Consider the following 11758-nt stretch of genomic DNA (forward strand, 5'->3'; position numbering starts at 1 on the left):
AAGGGAACCTCCTGTAAAAAATGCAAATACAATATATATATATATATATATATATATATATATATATATATATATATATATATAACATTCGATGTCAACACTATATGTTTGGTTCTGGTAACAGCTCATCCAGCATGACCACTGCCACTCCCTCAAGAAATCCCCATCAGTTCCACTTCTGAGTTTCCATGGCTCCTACTGTACAAGCGCTGCAGCAAGAGGGACATACTATGCCAGAGGGTCCATGGCAGAAAGGATGGGAGGTAATTTTTTTTTATTTATTATTTTCCTCGATTCTGTATTCTATGGTTAAGGCTAACAAGGACCTCGCATGGTTCTTGTGTTGGTCTTTGCGCACTCGCATGCGCGCCCACAAGCCTCGGCATTTATGTAATTGCGGCTGGCATGCAGACTCGGCGCGTGCCTCTTGAAATCTGAAACACTGGGGTCCCTCGCTGCGCCAATACCATGCAGCTTCTTTTTGATGATTGGCCTCTGCTTTGTGTGGCAAACAGCTGGTGGCCACATAAAACAGCATTCTTTTGTTTTGGGGAGGGGAAAAAAAAAAAATCTTGATTTCATTTATTTATTTTTATTTTTTTTGGGTTCCACCAATGAGCAATTTCTAAAGGAATTTATCGTTATATCCGGTTTTATGTGGACTTTGACTTTCATTGCACTTTGAGTTCCAAAGTGCAATGCCAAATCCTGCATGTGCATGTGTATGTGTACTTTAATGGGTACAAACAGTGTGCAGATGGAGTGTGCGTGTGGTGTGCAGATTGACTTGAAGTCCATGCTGATCCCATCCCCTCGCTTTTGCAGTTAAGGCTGGAACTAATATTTAAGGGTAAGGACCTCTGTTCCAACCAGGAAAAAAAAACAACATGTGCTTATGACACTTTGAGGGTGTTTGGAATTATATATTTAACTATCTTTACAAGGCCCAGTAGAGATTCCTTATATCCTTAAGGAACAACCCGCAAGTCCTCCCAGCAACCCCACTCCATTGTCCTTATGGCATCCATCCTGAGGACAAGCACATGGTTCTACTTTCTCCCATCTAGATCTGCCAGTTCATGTATGTGTTTCCAAACAGAAGACGTCACCACTGCGGATCACTTTACAGGGATCACAGGGACATCTGTTAGGAAAATGCAATAACAAAACCAAACCGGGTTTTTACATGTTCACTGAAATTCAATTAAAATGTGATTAGTGGGAGTATTAGGGGGACAGTTTGGTCTACCATTGCACATTTGGTTGCCACTATCCCCAGGCCTGGTCAGGTTACCATTGGGATTATCTCTGACAGGATGACCTCTGACCTTTAGACAGGTGTCTGTGGGAAGGATGGGAGAGAGCATGCATGACACCATACCAAGTAGGATTCACAGTCCCTGTAGCTGACAGGGGTTCCACCATTACATTCCATAGGACATTCCCACTTTGTAATCACACATGCAAGCGTGGACAGATTCCAGATACTCGAGAAGAGCACAATGCATGTACTCGGATCACAATAGCTTGATAAGGCATATAGTATGAACCAATATAATACAAATTATGATGAAAACTCAGTTTGAAAAACAGTCTAATGTGTGATCTGGAGAGAAAATATTAAATTAAGATTATCACCATCTCTAATTTTAGGGGAATCTTGGCTTTATAAATTAAGAAAATACAACATAATGAAAAACTATTTTCACAATCTAGCAGCTGAGTTGTGTTGATTAAAATGTCAACAGAAAATTGGGACTAGATGATAAATAAATTTAAAAAAAAAAATCCTTACCATTGTGATATAGAAATAACATTTACCTTAATCCAGTGCAAAAAGATGTGACCCTTAACATCACAGCGAGACATTAGGAAATGCTCCTATGGGTCGTATCTCTGACACGGTATCATTGCGACTGTCAATAAAAGAAAGAAAGGTAGATATGGGATGTCACATTTACCATATAAGATACAACTGAACACCAAAAACACCTTATTTTGCAATGTAAAAGAAAGAGAGAATATATATATCATTTGATCTGTGCTGAAAACTTCCCTGGATCATGCCCCACCCCTCCACAGAATTTCATGGAAATCGGCTCTGAGTTATATGAAGAATCCTACAGACAGACACATACCGCTAACACTAAAAAAACACAGCCGCCTTTGGCAGATGTAACAAAAGACAAGCCAGCATTAGCTGACTCTGTGTGCCCATCAAGCCCATCAATCTGTTTAACAGACAGAGGCAATGTTATACAGGCAAGTTTTGTGGCGAGTGAGCCAATAGTTACGAAACTGAACCCTCATTCAGGAGGAGCATTTGTGAAGAAGTGTTGTTGCTGCTGATGAGCTAATAGAAGCGGACAAAAATGTCAAGACTCTAAAGTATATCACAGTTATGGCAGTTTTTTTCTCTGTGGCTTACGGTGAAACAAGTACTTGTGTATGGGTCACTGTAGAGTTTGATATGTGGGAAGAGCTGTTGTCTTTACAAGCTATATGAGCTGTGGCAACTGCGAGTGGAAAAAGGATAAAGCCTTCTTTTTTTCCCTTTGCAAAAGCAGAGCAAAAGCCTTAAATGACACCTGAATATACTTTGGAGTTTGTAGAAACTCCTTAGGGCACTATACAAGACTTTTCAGGATATGAAAAGTAAACTACAGGAAATGAACGTAGTTCTTATTCCACTCAATGTGAAACCCTGCGGATTTACATCATGACGAGCAATGACAATGACAAAGCAACGACAAGCGCCAACATGGTGCGACATCTTCCCAACATCTAATTATTGTCCTGAGGATTTTCCAATTCTGAGGAGACACGCAGACATTCGACTGCTGTGAGTAGATTGTCCTATCAGAACTGATTAACTGCACCGAACAGAAACGGTTTTAGTATCATGTTAGAGATGTTACCGTGATATACTGTGATAGCAGTGTGAAACTAAAAGGATGCTCATACGATCAAATCAGAGTTTCCATGCAGATGTAGATCAACTGCAGTTCCGTCATCCATACAGTATATGTGTGTGTGGACAAGGTTGGGGGGATGTTTTTCCTTGTAATATTCTCATCACTAAAATACAAAGAGCCTATTTTTTGTTTGTTCCCACATCTTTATTACAAAAATACATCATATCTATCTTGAGTGTTTGTGTGCAGGAGCATTTAAACAGGAGCATTTAAAAAAAAAAAAAAAACATGAAAACAAACATCCCCAGCTGGTTCCATTCTATGGTGTTTACCATGATTTTCCCCACCAGACTAAATAGGTCTGTGTTTGTCCTCTCCATGAGCTACATAGCCACTCCAACCCCAAGACCTCTACTTAGGCAGCATGTGGAATAAACAGCTTTCCTCGGAGGACCTGCGAGTAGAAGCGGTGGTGAATTCCTGAGACGGTGGTAGAGGTGAGCGGAGGTCTTACCGGATGAGCCGTTATCACAGTCCAGCACAGCACAGATGCTGAAACACTTTGTATCGTTGATGTTTTCTCTTGCAACATTATTGGATAAGAAGACTGGTCTACTTTCCATGCCTGGTTGAGCTCACATTACAAAAATTATGTAAAGACATAGGGAAAAAAGTAGGAACTGCTTTTGATCCTAATACATGGAGATTTGGAGCAAGTCACGATGGAAGGACATATGAGGGAAGCATTTCCAAAAAGCTCCAGCACCACCAGTTCTTAGCTGAGGCCATTTGCTGCAGAACATTGCATCTTTGAAAAAAAAAAAACAAAGTAGTGAGCACAGGAGCTGCAAGAAATGTAGAAAAACCAAAGTCAATCTGTACTTTGCAGCAGTTTGGAAATGCTTCTGAAGGACGGTGAATACACTGTGACAAATACACTGGAGTGAAATTACCTCATTTAGGGATCATGACCTGCTCTCACTCCGGTATTATCTCTCGAAGAAAGCCTCTGTGCAGCAGAATCAATTAAAAACAACAAGACAGAATGGAAGGATTAAAAAAAAAAAAAAAAAAAAACACAACTGCAACAGAACAGCTGATAAGACTGTTTGAAATCCTCATTTATCAGATAAAATGATAATCCCTGAAAGTGAATGATGTGGCCATGAAAAACAAAGAAGCTAGATTACGGGGGTGCATTTTCAACTTTACAGTTAAATACCAAATCTCATCGATTGCCACCGCTGAGCCATGGCATGTACTGTATACTGAATAAAAACTGAGAAGAGCATGTATTCATGGAGTTTATTTTTTTTCTTGTCCAACAAACTTGACACGTGTATGTTCCTCTCTGCTGTTGCCAGTATTGGTTGCTCAGTGCTGCGTCGAGGACAATTGTTGACCAGATTACTTGAATGAGTGCAAAAAAAGTGAGAACGTAATCCACAGCCATTATTTAAGGCAGTCAAATATCCGTATAATGAGAGGCAGATTATTTTTCAGTCTTTTTCAACATAAACAGAGGCACTGAGGCTCAGCAGCAAATATTATATTCTCTGTACAGTGCTCAGTTTGATATCCGAGTCATCCTGTCCATTTAAATTCATAATCCCTCACTGACAAGGCGGTAAAAGCAACTCTACCCAGAGAGGAGCATCACAGATAAAGTCTCAGCAATCAGATGCAGTTGAAAAGCATCGCGCCTTACAGTGTCAACATATGAGCTGGTTCCGCAACGCATTGTGGAGATCGGTGCTCCGCACTGGGTTTTCATATTGGCAAAGAATGGCACCATCATTTTTCAGTAAGTAAAATTAAGTCACAAACACAAAGAAAGTTTCAGAACAAAAACCTGGCAGCTCAGCAGTTTTACAGGACACTTCGTTGCCACATTATACACACAACCGCTCCCTCAGAACCCGTTTTTAGATGCAAAATACTAGTAATACTATATTGTCGTAAGACAAATAAGAGGCAGAATAGTAACGACAACAACAACAAAATCACCAAAAGCTACACAGGGCAGTTTTAGAATGAGGTTTACACACACTACTGCCTAAAGAAAAAAATATCTATCTATCTCAGAAATAGAATCTTTTTGTCAGCACTGGGTTCCAACAATTTTCCAAAATGGATTCACAGTAGTTTGGAAGAAGACCCTTCATATAAGTATACATATTTTATAACAGTGGATGCTGGAATTGTGATCATCCTTTGACGTTGATCTAAGTTTTACCCACCTTTTTTGATTTACCACTGCATCAGTGGCCGTCAGGGAGCTGCTGTGGGCCAGTGAGGTGAGGGGCTGCTTTGTTCTGAGGCAAGGCTGACAGTCTCTTTATCTCCTCCTGTCAGACAGAATACTGTTTGATCTGCAGCTTCTCCATGTCTTCCATCTCTGGTCCAATGACCTTAGCACAGTAGCAGAAGCTGCTTTAACAGCCCCAGCACTCCCAGGCCTCTGGCTCAGAGTGTGAGGGAAGTGCGGTGGTGTTCAGTTGTTTGTGGATGTTTTTGGTTACACAGTGCATTGGCCAGTACACGTATTATTTTTTTTTTCCTCCTTTACTATATGTCTGTCCGTCTGTCTGCACATCTGTCTGTACACAGTGTGTACTGTGACAACATTGTATACTGTGCGCCCACTTTGCTTGAAGTTTGGCCTTGGCCCTTTGCTACCGCCAGCTAGCGCTGGAGTGAATATATTCCGTTGCCGCTCCCTGTCTCTATCTTCTCCTCTCACAGAACGGGTGTCTTTTACCAGCTCACATCACAGAGGCCTTACAAACAGCAATTAAAACGGATGTGCTACACTGGCTCTGTATGGGGAGAGAGAGTAGAGAGAGAGAGAGAGAGAGAAAGAAAGAAAAGAGAAATGATAGGGGACATGAGCGAGGGAGAGAGAAAGAAAAGAAAGAGAGGAAATGTGCGAGGGAAAATGTACAGCACCACCTCTCCTTCAAAACCACGACTGATACCATGTCTATTGATCTTTATTACAATAGCAGCAAGCTGTAAAATGTTTGATGGTTTTGTACAGATCTTAGTCCCCCTCATTCATAATTACTGCTACACATGTAGAACCAAGGGCAACTTCAGAAGGGGCGCTGTTTGAAAAGCTGCTGCCAGACTGTGGGGATGATGGGAAATCTCGGTGGGGCCTCATGGTAGCTAAGAGCCCTAAGGCTATCACTCCTCCTACTGAACACCTGCAGCAACTTAAGTTTTACAAAGATCAAATTATGGTGCTGATTTTAAATAAGAACGCAGATCAACCTTGTCCCCTTACCTGCAGTAAACCTGGTTTATTTTGTAAAAAAGGTCAGTGGTTCAGATTTAGCAAAAAATACCACACCAGAGTCCTCAAATCAGTCAGGTTTAATGTTTGCATGCTTGTTATGTAAACACTAAAAGTTGTAAAAAGTAAAGTACACTTTGTCAGTTCTTTTGCACTCAAAACTACACTGAGAAGAAGTTTGAGTTGAAAGCTACAGCAATAACGACTGTAAGTCATAATGTTCTACACCCGCAGAAACAGTCTCAGTCAAGCCTAAACAAGTATCCCAGAGTCTTCACAACTTATCAACCCATGCGCTGTTTTCTGGGACAAAAGTGTGCAGCAGTACACCAGGACCCCCAGGCTGGCCCAGGCTCTCCATTTCCCCTCTCTGCTCAAATTTTAATGTCTTCTCTGAGTAGAAGCCAGGGAGGATACAGAACAGAGAGCGAGGAGACAACAAACCCAGGATACAGACAAACATATATTTGGATTTGTTCCTACATTTCAGCGACAGTTCACGTCAACAGAAACCAGAGGCGAAGAGGCCAAATTACAGGACAGCGGCTGGAGTTTAAGGGACGAAAGAAATGTATACAGAGAGACAACAGTGAGCAGTGGGAAACAAACTGGTTTATAAATCAGCATTGTTACAAGCTTTTCATTTACAAAAAGAAAAAGTCCAAGCTTTCTTGCCACAGGATTGACAAGGACGCTGCAAAAATGCAACAGAGATGAAAATGAGCATAGATGAAGAATGCAATGGAACAAGGCATTTTAGATGAGTGATGCAAACTTAGTGCAGTGCCAGAGAGGTTAAGTGAAGCAGGGACAGAAAGTGAATCCAGCCTATAAAAGGAGAGGACAAAGAGTTTAGAGACAGCGAACACTGTCCTCGTGAGATGATTGTTGCTTCCAGCACTCAAGAAGAGTGGAACAATCTTTAGCTTGGCACGCCCTGAATAATGCATCACCCTGTAGCTGTAGCTGGGCAGATATATGGGCAACGGGAGCACTGATTTTTGCCCCCTGGCATAGTGGGAGATATGAATAATGGATAGGTTAAATGCTTGCGTTAAGAATGAATTAGTATCGAGTCTGTTCAGCTGTTGCCATGTTTATGTAATCATTTGGTTTGGACTCTGGACAGTGCTGTGCCATGATGGAGTGTATACTGTAGTTATCGCTGATCTCCCTGTGGTTACGTGTACATCTGCTGCAACTCAGTATCATCCAAGATGAGATCCGGCTGAGCTCCACCAGAAGCTGGAGCCTCTTGTGTCACCCTGCTGCCTGCCATTGATTAACATTTAACAACCAGGGAATACTTTGTCACAGGAAAGAAAAGCAAACTTTAAGCTCTTGAAAGCAACAGTGGAGAGAAAGAGAGTGTGAACGAGGGAGGGAGGAAGAGGGCTAAAGGAAAGAAAGGGAGAAATAGAAAAGAGCATGGATACATAGAGTACACAGGAAGCATTTTCACATAGCACATCATGTATAACTCATGAAGTCCTGACAGAGGAGCGCACACATTCCCCATTCCCTTTGGCTGTCTCTGGCTGACAGTCTGCACAAGCCAGGATGAACAAGTTGTTCAGGTCTTTTTCTGTGTCCTTCTCTCTCTCTCTCTCTCTCTTTCTTTGCAGACTCTGGCACCACTCCCCGAGGCCAGAGGTTACGATGGTAGAACTGGAGGAGCTGGAGAGAAGGCAAGCAACCTGCAGTGCAGCCACGGCCAGTGCCGTAGCTGGGCTAGGGCCGCTCTGCTGGTTGTGCTGGTGAAGCTGGCTGTCTGCTCGTTGCCCACTGCTCCAGAGAGGGTGCTGTGTTCAGACAGTCTGACAGATCTCAACCCGAACACCTTGAGGACCCTGGGAATCAGCACATCGTGCATACATCACCCCCAGTCAACCTCTGCATCCTCTCTCGTGCTCGCGCTCTGCTTGTCTGTTTTGGCGAAGCTATCTTGGTTTGTGTGTCTTCATCCTTCCCCTCTTGGAATCTCTTTCCCGACTTTCCCCTCTGTTTCACTCTATCTCTCTCTCGCCCTCCCTCTTTCTCCCTCGTTCCCCCTTCAACTCTGCTCTCTCTTATTCTCTCATGTTTCTCTCTCCGTCTCTCTCTCCCTCTCCTTTTGAGATTCAATAAGAGCCCTGGAGGCAGGAGAGCGAAAACGAGGGGGGGTGTAAAAACATCTATGGCTTTATTTACAAAGGGCCCAGGTATTGCCCGGCCTTAAATCCGGGGGAAATGATTTATTTTCCACCCATGTGTGGCAGTGATCCCCGAGGCGTAACTCAACAGTGGACTGGCTTCGTGCTTGCAATTTACGGTAGCTGCAGAGGCTCATAAAGGAAGAATGGATTAATCTGGAACATGACATAAACAATATGACTCTGACAGCCCTATTAAAACCTGTGCTACTCAGCATCAATTCTCTTTCGTGCGCTCTCTCCCTCCATCGCTCTAGTTCTCCATAGCCAGTGCCTGTTGGTGGGAGGCCAATTGGTAGCTCAGGAAAACTGACCAGACCTCACAGCCTTACTATTGTGATTCCCAGAGTATCAGATTCAGAAACGGGGGATGTCGTACATCTACATATAGCAACCAGACCTTTTAACTGTTTAGCCCAATGGACATCACTTGGAGTATCAGATGTACTGAGACAAGAGTGGAGACTCCAACAGTGCTCACGAGGAGCAGACCAAAAAGGTCACGTCCTGTCCGATTGCCAGTGGCCTCTGTTTTTCCGCGAGCAAGACGTCTTTGAGAAATGTGCTGTGCTCACGTCTGTTGGCCCGGGTCTCCATATTTGGCTGGGTGCACAAATTTGTCAGGAAAACATGTTGTGCATGTGACACCTGATATGGATTAGCAGAGGATGCTCACTTACTCACGGACCCGCACACATGCATGTGCAAAGACATGCACAAACCAGTCGTCAGCTGCTCCCTGACCCCATGGGAGGAGGTCAGTCAGTGTCTTTAATGGCATCCATAACCTATGGCACGCACGCACGCACACACACTGAGCACACACACTGAGCACAGGGACAGGTGTATGTTCCGCCACACAGAAAACCCTCCCTCACCGAGACCGCATGTATCCATCTAACCACTGAAGCTTTTAACACATTTAAAAACAGCATTTCCAAGATAGCAGCCTGTCAGACCCATCCTGTGAGATATGAGCGAGAGAGGGAAAAAAAAAAAGAAAAAGTGCTTCAACAAGAAACAAAGTTAGTAATTTATGTCCAGCAGTGGTTGAAAGCTTCAGCAGGTGGGGGGTGGGGTGGGCGCGTTTGAACAGCCCTGAAATTGAAATCAATAAGTTCATTAGACTGCAGAGCCTGTTAGTGCTGCGCCCTCCACTTCCCCTGCAGACAAACACAACAACACATGAAAAAAACAGGGGCGAAACAAGGCTTGACCTATGTCCACTAGCCAAGCAGTCCATTTATTTAGCCCTTATCACAGGCCTGATCTGAAGAGGCAGCTACACACTGATAACGCCCCAGGATAATAGCAAGACTAGACAGGGTCTGACCAAAGAAAGACAGCCAAAAGAAAAGAGAAAGTGCAATAAAAAAAAAGAAAAAAGCATTTGGGATCTTCTGGAGAGTCATTCTCTTTTTTCTTCTTGTATACGCGCGCAGGCATGCACGCACGCACGCACGCAGGCAGGCACACATGCACACATGCACACAGACACAATGCTGAAATATAGGGGGCTCTTAGGAAACTTTCATAAGGATTGTTTTTTGTTTTGTTTTTCGCTGGCGTCTTTCTTGTTGGAGCCTGTAATTTAGTGGATCCCCATCAATAAGTGAGAGAATAGCTTTGTGGATGCTTGGCCTGACAGCTAACAAGACCCAGGCCCTATCTGCCACAAACAGACAGAATAATAAACGTTGTTTTCTGCGTGTGCACTTTGAACAAACAGTGAATACAGCTAATCATTCATGCAGTGCTACTGTACTGTCATGGCTTTTGACAAAGCACACTTTACAGAGTGTGTGTGTGTGTGTGGTACAGAAAATGCTGAAGGAAAAGTTTTTTGTTTTTTTATTACCAGCTGAGTGACCTGAATAGTGTTTCGTCTAGTACAGTGGTAATCTCCTGAGTCCTGCAGGGTAGTAAAGATCAGTGCAGCTGATGTCTTGTTTTCATCTGAAACAGGGCCCATTATAGCTCCAGTCCATATCAGCAGGGCCTGCAGCCTGTGTCACACCACTTCCTTTTGCTGATTTATGGCTGCAAGGCTCTTGGGTGTTAGAATACCGCATTTGACACATGCACACACATGCACGCACAGAAAAAATCAACGCGGCACAAATTGTTCATGACCCCAGCGAAGAGGTAGCCAAACCTGTCTTCAAGGGCGCCTTTATCACACTCACAGTCCCCTTTTCACCTGCAGATTAACACTCAAGGCTAAATGGTCTGGCCAGAGCCAGATGATATCTCCACACACACAAATGAAATACTAAAGGACTTAATGTTTATCTACAAAAGAAAATCTTTATTTCAATCCCTCTTATCCTAATAACTATTCAACTCTGTCAGACATTTCTTTTTGTCTCCCCCTTTTTTTTCTATTTTCAGTCAAAGAGAAAAAACTGTTCGCCTCCACCCGGAAGCTCAGGGAGTCGCCATCCCTGGAGGTTTCTGGGAACGCAAACATACCGCGGCAGTTGGCAAGCTCCTGCTCACTTAAGAGTTCAACAGAAGCCAAAACATTTGTTACAGACTCATTTCATTTCCTGGTAGAAATGTCCAACACTGCAAGGCAAATGTGAGAACACACGTTTACATAGGAAAGCTCAAAGAAAACCAAGCATCAAGCTTTTCCCCCGAACAGAAACCAGAGCAGGTTTGGAGGTTTTAGGGCAAAGGAGAGGTTGAGGGTGTTGAAAAGATGTGAGTAGGGGGGATAATGGTCAGCTAATATTGTTGGAATGCAAAGAAGTGTGTAGTAACATGATGACATAGGGGTTACGCTGAGTGATTCATGACCAAATGTTCACAGGTTAATTTCACATGATCTCTTTGGCCCCATTCAGAGCTGGTTACTGACATTTTGTCCTCAGTGATCCGATAGATGGATAGTGCTAAATACAAACGTTTGCATCTCGCGTTAAAAATGCGTCCTGGATGCATCTCCTGTGATCACATACGATCATATCTGGCTTCACGTGCCTTTTATTCAAATACACCATGACAGTGTCAGTGAGTGAGAACAAGTCTGACTGGTGTCAGTGTATTTGTGTGTGGGGGAAAAAAAAAATACTCACATCTCACGCCGCTGCAACATGAAATTATATTTCGATCATTCGAAAAATAAATAAAACAATGATCATTGTTATTATTGTGGCTCAAATAAATGAATGTATGAAACCCCTCTGGATGTGACTTCTGTGACCAGATCTGACGACACGTTTAAGACTGCTATCGCTCAAATGGTGGTGTTTAGACGTGAACTTGTAATTTAATCTGGACATGATCAGATCGCTCAGGACAAATACCATACCAAACGTTTCTGCAGTGAAAATGACAGACGCTGTGAA

The sequence above is a fragment of the Solea solea genome, chromosome 5 (assembly GCF_958295425.1).
Source record: "Solea solea chromosome 5, fSolSol10.1, whole genome shotgun sequence".
In the NCBI taxonomy this organism is placed as follows: Eukaryota; Metazoa; Chordata; class Actinopteri; order Pleuronectiformes; family Soleidae; genus Solea; species Solea solea.